The sequence below is a fragment of the Neopsephotus bourkii genome, unplaced genomic scaffold (genome assembly GCF_033783945.1).
Source record: "Neopsephotus bourkii isolate Nb327-2 ecotype Australia unplaced genomic scaffold, CSIRO-AGI_Nbou_v1 NB_1624, whole genome shotgun sequence".
Lineage (NCBI taxonomy): Eukaryota > Metazoa > Chordata > Aves > Psittaciformes > Psittacidae > Neopsephotus > Neopsephotus bourkii.
The window spans coordinates 10,613,011-10,626,539 of NW_026902099.1; positions in this window are offsets into that span (position 1 = coordinate 10,613,011).

Here is a 13,529-nt window from a genome sequence, read left to right on the forward strand (position 1 = left end):
AAATAAGAAATTCCCTGGCTTCAAGAAGACTAGAGAAATTTATTCTTCTCTTTACTGGCAATTGCTATGTAGGACATTATATGGATTCCCGGATAGCATTAATGGTTCTGTTTTCTTCATGCCTCGGGCCACAGGGCTGTGATTACTTTTAATCAGTTTCAAGACTCCCCACCCTTAGCTGTGCTTTGGTTATCTTCAGACTGGATCAGTACATTGTAGCCTCCCTACCGTAACACTTGCAAGTTTCCCCCAGGCTTTCAGGCTCCGCAGAATGCAGCCAAAATGAAAGTTTAGCTCTCTTTCCTCTCCTTCCTCTCCTTACAGGAACTTTGCTGACTGTTCCCCATTTCCCATGAGTAGCCTCAAGTATAACACAGGAACAAGAAATTCTGCCTTCTTTTGCAAGGCAATACCATAAAATAAAAATAAAGGAAAATAAATAAAAGAAAATAAAATAATAAAATAAAATAACAAACTATTTTCTTGGAAGCTTGCACTGTTGTTTCTAATTTATATAATTCATAAATTCCTTCTGAATACTCATGTAAATACATGTAAATTCACTTTATTCATGTTCCTGATAAAGAACAAATCTCAAAATCATCAGACTGTGTGATCAGAAATAAACTTTACCAGTCTTCAATCCCCAAAAGTCAGTTTAACAGGTTCAACTAGGACACAATCCTTGGTATTTGCCCATAAAAACAGTGAAACAGATTCTGCCACTCACGCTTGCTCCTCAGTTTTTAGCTTTCTTCATTTCAGCAAAGCTGAATAAAAAAAAAAAGTTTAATTCACCTCTGTCAATATAACAAGCACACGTTCATTTTCAAAAGATCTATAAATCCTTGCACAGAGGTGCTGAAACTTAACACAAATCTTTAAAGAGAGTGTACATTCTTGACAACAGTAAAATAATTTTCACTACCATGTGCTAACTATCAGTAGTGTAACAAACACCAAATTTTCTATCATTGTGGTAAAATCATGTCAGTAGAGGGGCTAGGGAGCAACTGGGAAGATGTAGTGACAGTACCCTCTACAATTATTATTCTTCAGAAAAAGAAAGAAGAGAAAGAGGAAATGTATTTATTAAAAACCCTGGTGAATAATATATTAATTATCAGAAAGGGCTCAGCCAAACACTCAGACAGTTTATAAGCACATCAGACAAAATATGCCAGCTATTGAGAAAAAACCGAGGCAGATGAGATTAGACTTGTGCAGGTTGTCTCACTGACATGCAGCATTCTAGACAACCAAGTGAACATGCTACCAGACAAGCAAGTGAACATATTACACAAGGACCTACGCAAAGTACAAAACAATCAGAGACAGCCTCAATATCATAATGTAAAATTGTAATGGGAAGGCAGACAGGATGATAAAAAGAAGCAGATCTCTTTGAAATGTGAGTCAAGAGAAAGAAAAAAAGAAAGTGGCAGGATCATAACATTTTCAGATGAGAATTTAAGATTATGGCACCTTCTGCAAGGACAACATAGGAAGTGAACACCAAAACATGCAGCTGTTAATACAACAAGATTAGCTTAATTTTTACAAGCTATAACTCCACTACTAGAGAACTCAGGTAATTCCAGAAAGGAAGATATCCAAGGACAGACGGATGGAAGAGCTAGTTAAATGGAGAGCAATGCTGCTAAATAAAGTCTAGAGTGGTTTTCTACCTTCAGTAAAGAAACTGTAGTCTCCTATAAAATAACAGGACTGTGCTCCTCTGATTCCCAGCAGCATTCCAAAAGCAAGAAGCTCAAAAGCTCTTTCTCTTTCAGTAGTTTTGTGATGAGCAGCCATAAACTCAGGTTTAACTGAGAGTTTTGCAATTGAAGTACCACTAGCTTTCTAAAAGCTGTCCCTTGCAGCATTGGCTGTGGGAACTCTAATGCAAGATTAAGACTCCAGCTGCAGGAAACCATGTGGGTTTTTTTTTTTAATGCTGACTATGAAGCTTCTCTTTAGTCATTGTTGAAATGCAGGCTGCAGGAAGAACAGGGGTTTTTTGTTCAACTGGAAAAGTACCCAAGTTCCAGTTAACTCCTGCTGGCAAGACTGGCTGACTGGATATGCTGTGCTGAAAGAACAAGGACAGAAGTGGCATCCAATTCAAGAAGAGATTGTCATAAACAGCCATGAAAAAGGCCAAAACACTTCACAGTGTGATAAAGGGGATTGAGAAATAAATACATAAAGACAAATTAGAGATAGAGACACAGCTGCATTACATTGAAAAAAGCAAAACTAAAATCACTGTTAAACTATCTGTGGGAAAGGTACTTTTCATACACTGTGAAAAGATGAATGTGGTTGCTTCACATATGTTGTAAATCCTCTGGTTCCAAAATAGTACAAATATTCCTGTTAAAATCCCCTGTCAAATCAAAGACTTGGGACAATTTCCTAGGTTTTGATGGATTCTTATTTTGGCTGCCTCTTACAGGATTTCTGTAATTTAAATCTCTATCTTGAGACACAGTAAAACACCAGGTAGCAGGTTAAAATTTCATCTCTAAGTATCAGCTGATTTGGTCTTACCAAGTTAACACAGTTTAATATATAAATACAACACTATAGAATCATAGAATCATAGAATAGTTAAGGTTGGAAAGGAACTTAAAGATCATCTAGCAAAACAAAGTTGCAGGTTCAGTATTAGGCTGTACTAATTTTGTAGTAAGAAACAAATGTTTGGTATTAAACAGAAAACAAAGTGAATTCTTCTTTTATGATCAAGCTTATGGAGACAGACATGGAGACAGACATAATCAGGAATATAAGCTGCTTCTTGTGTCTGCAAGCACGATTCAAATACCTGAAGAGGTGCATTGGTTACTTTTCAAGATGAAATATTACCTCTTTTATAATCTCTTTGAGTATCTCTTTCTTGACTTGCAAGTGAACACTGGCTCAAGCCCAAAGTAGCAACAACAAGAAATCAAAACAACGTATAAAGTAAATATTTAGAAGCACAGGTAGTACCAAGGAAACCAAAGGGGGAGAAGAAGGATAAGAAGAAATAGGTTTTCTCTGGGTGCCAGCTGGTAGGATGCATGCTGTAAGGCCCATGAGGAGACAGATTGTCTGGCTCACAGAAGCTTCAGAATCCACAACTGTGATTGGAGGCAGAAAGCAAAACTTCAAAAACCTTTAAACAAAAGGATCAAATTCAGCAATTCAATTGGATGTTTATTCAAAATTAAGATATATTTTTTCCTAGGGAGAGCAGCAATTTACTTCTGCTGTGTATTTACTTTGTATGAAAGACAGTGATTTGATGGTGTGTGCAGGGAGGGTAAGGAAAGAAAAGGTGTTCAAGTTTTAAAATACATAGTTATCAAGAAATGCTTGGCTTTGGTCCAATAGTCCTTTTGTTTACACACTGTGACCTTAATAAATTCCTAAGTAAAGCAGTTCCTGCAGAAGAATGTTGCATTTCTGATGGGCAAAACTTCTGTATTCATGTGTTGGCTTAGGAGGTCAAGGTGGAAGGCTTTTTTGAAGGCTTGGTGGGGTATACAATTTTTCTCATTTTGAGCTTTTAAAGGATAAATGTTCATAATCCTTCATTTCTGTGGAATCCTTAGAAATGTTTTTCTGCACTTTAGCTGCTATTGTGAATGATTCCCTTGCATAGCTCCACAAGCTACTCTTGTACAAGGAGCAGAAGGACAAGTTAAGAAAATGGTAAGAGAAGTGACTAGGGAAGACAGTACTGCACTGTACATTAGAGAGATCAGAGGGAGCCCAGAAGCAGAACTAGAAAGAAATCTTGGTTCACAACATGCATCACAGTACAGAAATTCCCAGAAAACTCAAACACCATCATTGTGATTTTTGAAATCAAGAAAGCTGAGGGAAAAAAACATTGCAGAAGGGATCTGATAAAAGTAAAATCTAACGAGTCACTTCAACAGAAAGATTTTATTGAGACATTTGACGTTAAACAATGGATACATTAGATTTTTAAGTCCAGAAAGCTACTAAAACTTGCATATTTTTATTTCCTCCTGTGAAAGGTATTCACTGAAACAACCAAACAAAAAAAAATTTTCAGCCTAAGAAAACAAACAGAAATTGCTTTAGAAAGAGTTCAGAGCAGCATATTCTTCCAGAAATATTTACCGTGACGACTTGTAAGCATTTGGTGAGAGAATGTGTCCAAAACACTGCTGTGTTAAGGAAACAACCCTTAAGTTTGTACATACACAACAATATAAATCACTCAGTTTCATTTGTTGTTGCCTCATTACAAAAGTGATAGAACATGTTTCATTGGTGTGTTTACCAGGTGTTAGAGAACACCAAGAATAGAAACCAAGTGGCTGTTTTTTTTAGAAATAGGAATGAAATTGAGAAAAATGCTTTTAATAACTAACCGGAAGAAAATGTGGAACAAGTAAGGAATCTACCTGGCAACAGACAGAAATCAGAAATCATTGTGAACTAAATGACTAGGGTGACCATTCAGAAAAGCTGAAACGCAATTTGTGCTGAACCTGATCACTTCCTATGTAAGTTACTGATCAATAAACTGAGATCCAGTACATGAAGGCTTTTAAAAATTATTTTAGTGATGCTTATGGAACACATCTGAGAAACAGGCTGCAAGTTGGTGCAAAATTTGCTGATCAGCAAAACAAGGAGAAGGAGGAGGTCTCAGCTAGGGCAAGCATTGCAAATGAAATATCATTGTAAGCTGCACAGTACCTTGTATTGTCTTTTAAATGCCAGATATTGGAACGATTCATATGAGAATCTTTGTTTTTTGACTTTTTCTTTTAAGTTATTTTTTGCTACTGCTTTTTAAGGAAGCAGCCTCTGTGATTCTGAAGCATGAAGATAAAAGCTGTGTTTGCAGGTATCCAGCTACTAGTTTGTAATTCAAACTCTACATAGTTATAGATCATAAAATAATAAATCGGTGATCTCTGTGATTTAAGATATTCTAATATATGACAGTTAATTAACATTAGTACATATAGATTTGTATTTCTGTACATAAACATTCTAGACCATTTTAATTTGTGATATTCTGACATTTTGTTTATTTGAAGAAGAAAAAATAAACCCAAACCAAATACGAATTACAGTGTGTCTAAGTTGGGAATTACAGTCTACAGAACGGGTGATGAAGTCTATGTCTTTCATTTAGGAAGCACAAATTAAAATACATTTTGCTCTTTCCTGGATGGTTAGAGTTGCAATGTTACTATGATCCAGAGATGTCCAACATCTCCATGCTTACATGTGATACTCCCCTGATGCAGTCTCTTCCATTAATCTTCTAAATGTTGTGTGTGATTCTTTCTGTGTGCAAAAGCTACAGGGCAAACTGCGATCAATGTGCAATTTGACTTGATGCCCTTTGAGTTTCCCAGTACTCTGAAACAGGCAAAATCACTTAGAGTAGCTGCCTCAATTTGTCAGGCAGCACTGTGTGTACTGGCCCTAATTCAGCTCTAGCAGAAGAGTGCGTCTTGTCAGTCTGTCAGCACATTGGGTCATTCACACGATCAGGACAGTGTAGAACATGAACCATAAGCAATCCAAGCAAGAATACTTACTTAGAGAGGAAGGCATATGCATGTACAAATATTAACATTTACAGATGCATATCAATACATTTTGTGGAGATAAATTCAGTGATGGTAGATACTGAAAGTTCACAGGACAGGTGCTTTTCCATGTACCTCACTGAAGGAACAAAAAAACCTCTCCCTGTGGCTGTTTTTGAACATGGTTTCCAGTTTTCTAGGCTACCACCTCTCAGAGGCTTTGAGGGTTTTCTTTTGGTTTTGGTTTCTGTTTTGCGTTATTTGGGTTGGGTTTTTTGTTTGGTTGGTTGGTTTGGTCCAGTTTGTTTTTTTTTCCTCTTCAACTGCCTGACACCATCTGTCCCAGTACTCAGAGGCATATTTCTGAGCTGGGAAAGGAAGAGAGAGTTTCAGGTTCCTCCTGCAATGGGGGGGGGGGGGGGGTGTGTGTGAAAGAAAAACACCTTAATAAAAAAAAAAGCCCTTAACATTGGTTTCAACAGTGAAGTTCTTTATACAAATCAGCAAAGGCAGAAGTTCCCATGCCATAGCAGACTGCTACTCTACTGTTAGACCTTTATATTCAGTGTTTGAAATAAGCTTAGCAATAGAAAATTATAATGGAACAAACAGTGCATGTCTGTTAACATATTAATGTCAGGAAGTAGCCATTCACACTAATTGTATCAACATGTGAGCAATAAGTTCCATTGTTCATGGTTTAAAAATCCGCTACAGAAGACTATGTAATGATACGACCTCCTTAATTCCAGGATTTACCTGAAGGCTATGGTAATATTCATACAGGTAGGCAGACAGTGGGCCTATGACAATGCAGATGCACATTTGTAATTCCGTTTCATAAATAATAGCTTTATAAAATATACAAATTAGGTGTTTGAATTATATCCCAGAATCATATCTTCTGCTTGAAATATGGTGGAACACCTTTGCCCTCTATTGAAAATACAAAAAGATCTAACCTGAGAAAAAAGTGAGATATCCTACATTTATTTAAACCACATACAACACTGAAGAATCTTTTACCAAAGATGCAGGAGTACTTACCTATCCTGATACACTATTCCTTGAAATGTCAGAATCCCAGAGAATTTCCATTAAGCCTCCAGACAGCATGTGCTTTCTCTGATTTTCTCCTCTATTGTTTATCTGAGCTCAGAATTGGGCCCAAATAATTCAGACACAAGGCTTCAACAAGCACATTAACCCAAGCAGTGCCACATACAGTGTTTCATACATCATTAGCAAAACATCAAGCATCTGACACACAGTCAGCACAGACACTGCAAACAAATTGTGCCCTTCCCATTTTAATTTTAACAAAAGGCTTCAAAAAGTCTTTACACTTCTGTGCAAATTGCCTGCCCTTTGTGCGCCAGCATCCTCACTGGGGTGCTGATAGACTACTCAGGGCACATACAGTCAACAAGATCTGCTTTTCACTACTCTGATTAAGTAAGTAATGTTCACTTTCCAAGAATCCCCCACAGAGCAGCAGCATTCCAATGTGCCCAGCTGTAAAACCAGTAATGACTGGATTTTGAGAGAATTTGAAAACTTTCATCAAACACTTATTTCTGTTTTTCAACCTATATTCAAAAGATACTTTGGCATTGTTATGTGATTTCTGATGGGGATACAGTAAATTCATCACGTTAAACTGAAATGTTTCTGTTAGATGTCTACTCTGCCAGCAATCAAACTATGTGTACAGTAAAATGTGACAACCACAGTGCTACTTCTACTTGTAAAAATTACACGTATAATATTTATTAATGCTAACTGGGAGCATAATTATGCAGTATATATTTTTATTTTATTATTAGAGATTTTTTATTGCAAGAAGTTGTTTCAGTATATTACATGGAATTAAACCTTTAAAAATTTAGTCTTGAGTCAAAAGTTGTTATTCTTAGAAAGAAAATAAACAAATGCATTCACTAATAGAATCATAGAATCATAGAATAGTTAGGGTTGGAAAGGACCTTAAGATCATCAAGTTCCAACCCCCCTGCCATGGGCAGGGACACCTCACACTAAACCATATCACCCAACGCCTCGTCCAGCCTGGCCTTGAGCACTGCCAGGGATGGAGCATTCACAACCTCCCTGGGCAACCCATTCCAGTGCCTCACCACCCTCATAGGAAAGAATTTCCTCCCTATATCCAATCTAAACTTCCCCTGTTTAAGTTTGAACCCATTACCCCTTGTCCTATCACTACAGTCCCTAATGAAGAGTCCAACCCCAGCATCCCTATAGGCCCCCTTCAGATGCCGGAAGGCTGCTATGAGGTCTCCATGCAGCCTTCTCTTCTCCAGGCTGAACAGCCCCAACTTTCTCAGCTTATCTTCATACGGGAGGTGCTCCAGTCCCCTGATCATCCTCATGGCCCTTCTCTGGACTTGTTCCAACAGTTCCATATCATGTTTTCTTTCTCAACCCCTCAAACTTTTTTTTCTTAGCCAATATCAAATTATCTTTTTCAGTCATCCTGAAGGCTACTCTGGAACAATGGATTTAGAAAGCTATTTGGTGGGGAAAACCCATAATCATTAAAAGGGAATACCATCACTTTTTCTAGAGCAAACATTAGAAAACAGGAGACAAAGAAGTAGCAATTATTTTGAAAGCAATTTAATTTATTTCTATTTACAGAAGTCAAGCTTATATCACACAGACCAAGTTGTTTCATGAGCAGAATTAATTTTTATTTGTGTGATTTCAGCCTCTCAGCTTGATTCCCTTGCATTTAATAAAATGGGAACTTCCTTCAGTAAGACTTCAGTAAGACTTACATTTTCAGTAAGTATCCCTTCTGTGGATTCTCTGACAGCTTATAAGACCTGAGAAAATTCTGTAAGTGCCCCCTCAGTGAGGTAAGAATAGCCTCATTCTCCTTTGTTAGGTTTTTCTTTTTTTAATTCTTTCTCATTTTTCTCATGGCATAAATGGGAACAACAGGTCTAAAAGTTATCAGCAGGGAATAAAATGGATAAGCACACGTGCAAGTATATACATCACAGTGGATTATTAAGCCCTTTGCTCTCTGGAAAACAGTCTACGAAGGGGAAAACTCATGTCTGTCATTGGAGAAACCCACGCATGTCTCACAATACAGTCTAACAAACTACTTATGATTTCCACAGGGGTCACTTTTCATTTTATCATTTGACTCCCTGAAGTACACCACTGAAGCACATGAGGGAGTAGCCTGAGGGAAACAAACAAACAGGAAAACAAACCGAATGGTATAGTTTGTGAGTTAAGTTTCTCCTGGAGTAGGGGAATGCAAAACTATTGCTGAATCTATGTAACACAGCATTGCACTAGCCTCTAACTGAGTGGGGAAGAGAAATATGCAGTAAAGGTTCTACACACGCCTGACCTTTCTACCTGCTCTATAATTTCTTGCATTTCAGCATGGAAAGGATAGCATACAAAAAAAGTCAGTATCCACTTCTTTCCCCCAGCCCAGAGGAACGGGACCTTATATTTTTGCTCTTTTAATATTTCAGAGTAGATCTGTAATGGTTATGCCAAGCCTACTGACAGCTCACAATACACAAGCCCCAGTGGTCCTTTGTTTAATACACTGGAATGCATTTTGTCTTGTAAATTTTCCATAAACTTCTATATCATAGATTAACTTTCCTGCTTTATTTCAGTGTGAGTGGACTATTTATCATAACACTGCTGCTAACCTCCTTTCACAGCCAATTTTATTAACTTTTTTATGCTAAGTAAATTCACTTTTTATGTATGATGTTTGTTTTACAGGTAATTCATCTAACTTAAAGTATTTTCTTAAGAACCTCAATTTAGCTTTGCCCTTGACATTAACATTTAATATTTTTTACATTTTTACAATAGAAATTAACCTTTATTTGAATTATTAGTCCAGAACTATAACCTACATTCACCATATCTGAATGTTGGTATGGGAAACATCCATGACTGTCACATTAACCCAGAGAGTTGCCATGACAAGAGGACATACACCTTTGTGTTGCAGAGAACCTGCACTAGCAAAGAAAAAGCACCATTTCAGTCAAGTCTGACATGGTCTAGGGTGAGGTGTCCCTGCCCATGGCAGGGGAGTTAGAATTAGATGATCTTCTAACCCCTAACTATTCTGTTTCTAAGTCTGTTTCAATGGATTAGACAGATATACTGATACCTCTCATGCTCCCACCAGTAAGGGGAAGGAAAGAAAGAATAAAACCCACCAAATAAAACCCCAACCCACAGAGATGTTGTAGAATCTGTTACAGGAGCAATCCACCTTGTAGGCCCATGAGACCTGTCCCTGCATTATCTGACGCATGTACCCTACTTGCAGAGCACAGATCAGAAAACGTCACTTCCTCATTAGGTAATCTCTCTAAACACTGGTGATAAAAATAGCACAGAATACTGTTACTTTTCTTATATACCTAGAGTATATAGAGATACTCTGCCAATGAAATTTTTATGGAAAAACATTTCCTTCTATATTTTTTAATGTTTGACAGAAATAAGAATTTTACAAACCTCACTCAAACAATTAAAAATGTTTACTACTGCTGTCAGACAACAAAACCATGAGGTATTACCTCACCATCTCATCTAACCTCACTAATATGAAAGGAAATAAAATTCCATCCAATTCAATGATTATTGATGATATATATTTTCTATATTTTGTATATATTTATTATATTTAATTTTTTCTATACATGCAATATATATGTATGCAGCCTTTGAAAGGTAAGCAGAAAAGCATTCAGTTGTGAGCTAAGACTGTCAGGAGTTTGGTAATCAAATTCTGGATTTGGTACTTTGCCCTACTCATTACTACCCTCACACTTACATTTGGGTAAGAAACTAGACATGACTTTTCATTCAGCCTTAGATTTTAGCTCTTTCTGCATCCATCTGGTGCTTCAGAACACTACAATTTGTGCCTGTGAAATTACTGGTACAGTGTGATGAAGTCACACCTCAGTCTTCTGCTGGATATACTTGAGTAGAATAACCTCTGCGATTCTCACTTTTAAAAGCAATTCTATGTCTCTAAGTAACTTCCGTGGCTCTGTTTTGGACTATTTATGTTTTTCAGAACAAGAAATGCTGAAAGCAGTCTTCTGAAGCTGATTTCCTAAGTACACTCTCCCCTCCTTCCACTCACTGCATATATATTTAAAAATCAGAAGGTCACCATGAGAGGCCACAGCATTTCTGCTGAAAACTATTGCTCACTATTGTTCAGAACACTCTTCAGCATAATTTTCAAGTCTTTTCAAAGTGTTTAATCCTTTTTCTATGAAGTAAACTCTACATATTTCCTTTCCATTTCATAGCATGAAAAAATACTTCCTTAGAAGAAGTCCATCCTACAGATTGCTCTAAATAAGCTCCTATTAACAAGGGACGTATTTAATTTATTGTTCCATCAGCTACTGATTCACCTAAAAATTCTGCCAGAAATACTTAGAGACTGAAGAGTAATAAGGTAGCATCCACCTTTGGAAATACAGTTAAAATCTCCTCTTGCCCAAGGTCTTAAAACCATTTTATAAGGCTACCACAAATTTCAGGGAAGTTCAATAAGCAAAGGCCCCAGTATTGTGCAGGGCCTTGGGTTTTAGGGTTTTTAGCTGTTGTTTGTTTGTAGTGTTTGGGGGGGATTTTTTCACCAGAGAGAAAAACATATTTATTAATATATATTTATCAACATAGGCATCAAAGAAGCAATGAGAAACAATGTAACTGGGAAGGAAGTTTTAGTGAAAACACAGAGGACACTGGATTAGTAAACAGAGTTCTGAACAAAAGTGGCAAGAAGCCGAAAGCTGAGACAGAGTAAAAATACAGAAGTAACAAGTGGAGATAAGTGTTAATGACATGGTAGACTTATTTCTTGTGTTTGTTTGTTAAGACACTTGTGGTTCTCAGCCCTGGAAATTTTAAAAAGTGTGGTACAAATCCCATTAAAATCTTCCAAGCGTTTATGTAGGAGATCATAATGCTGATTCTTTGGACGGTTTCCTTTACAAAAGTCCAACACCTATGTTTCCCATTAGCGGAGAAAGTTGCTTCACAAGTTATTTCCACAGTCTTAGAATCAGAATAGTTAGGGGTGGAAAGGACCTTAAGATCATCTAGTTCCAACCCCCCTGCCATGGGCAGGGACACCTCACACTAAAGCATGCGACCCAGTCTTGTGATACTTTAAAATGAGAAGCATAGCTCACACAGTCTATAATGGCTGAAATACTGAAGAAGACAGGTTGAAGAAACTGGGCTGGATTTCTTTGGACTAAGTAAGACAAAACTAGGTAGGACTACATAGTCTGTATGAAAGGTTATGTTATGAAAAGTCATGACAAGTGCATGGTGAGTATCCTAGACATTCACTCACTGGGAATACATTGGTCTTAGTTGTAGTAATGAACATAAGATTAAATGGGATGTTAGGAAAAAAAAAAAATCTATCTGTAAGATTACTATAGCACTACTGCAGACTATCTCTAGATAGGGTCCCAAATCCCCTTCATTGTAGGTTTTCAAGAATATGCTTTTAGACACTATTGGAGCTTAGACTGCTGAACTAGAAGTTCTCTAGAAGTTCCTTCCAACAATGTACTTGTGTTGCCAGAATATTTGTGTATGCATTTTGGAATTAATATCTTTCAGTATTAGACTTATTTTTACAAATGATTCTGCAAAATAATTTCCAGAAAAATTTAGAAGTTAGTAATAAACAGAAACACAGTATGTTTTTGTCCTTTCCAAACAGAATGTGAGATACAAGTTCAGTATATTATAGCCATTTTTTTCATTTACACATATATTAACTACAAAAATACTACAGTCCTGGTTTCAGATACTATAAAAATATCAGCTTAAAAAGGAATTGAAACATGTGAAAATATAATTTTAACACCAAAACATACATTTTCACCACAGGTTTTTGTAACAAGACTTGCATTCGCAATGTATGGAACAATTTAAAAGTCATTTTGATGCATTATGAATCATCTGTAAAAAAATAAATAAGTGAAGACATTCTCAATTTTGGTAAATATTTATAGAGCCAAACAATATGAAGTATATGTAACAATCAAATTTCTAGTGAAAATGTGTGCAAGTAGGTTTATTTTGAAAGGAAAATTCCTACTCCCAGTGTCATACCCAATTAAATTCTCCAGGTAATGACCCCATTTGCATAGAGAGCTGAACCCACAAGTGGGAATTTTAATGGGCACACCACCTGAGTACATTAATTGAGAGTGACACTACTTGAACTAGTTTTGTGCTTACCCCACTGAAAATTCTACTCATATTATTTTTAATGTCAAGCTACAAGTCAAATTTCAAGATGATGGATTTGTTCTTTTTTAAGCATTGAATTTGAATAAAAGAAAGCTTTAATTCTGTTATGCATTGCATAGCTTTAACTAATCTGTAGTTCTGATTCTCACCATTGCTTCGTTTTTTCAGTGATTGGAATTTAATTTCATTCATTAATTTGTGAATAATTAGATAGAAAATAATGCTTTCAGCAGCTAAATTGCTTTTGGATTGCTGTTTAATGTACTTTTACCAGAATACATGTTACAGTTAAACTGGCATAATAGTTTACTAAAATATAATTGCGTAAATATGTCTAATTATGCTTTCTGAAGAAACAAGACCGAATATAAAATTTCAGTCATGGATACCTTAATTTTCTTAAACTTAACCCCAAGAAAGCTTGGTAGCTGCAAAGCAGATTACTGATGCAGAGACAGCAGTTGTCAACAGTAACGGAATACTTGCACTGTATTTCCCTTTATCCTTCACACACTACTTGTAATGACCTTGAAGTTATTGTGGATTCTGAACCACTGCTGTTAGTGTATATTAAATATGTAATCAAGGTGTCTCCTCCTCACATGAGGAAACAGACAAATGGAGTTGTGTTTCCTAGGG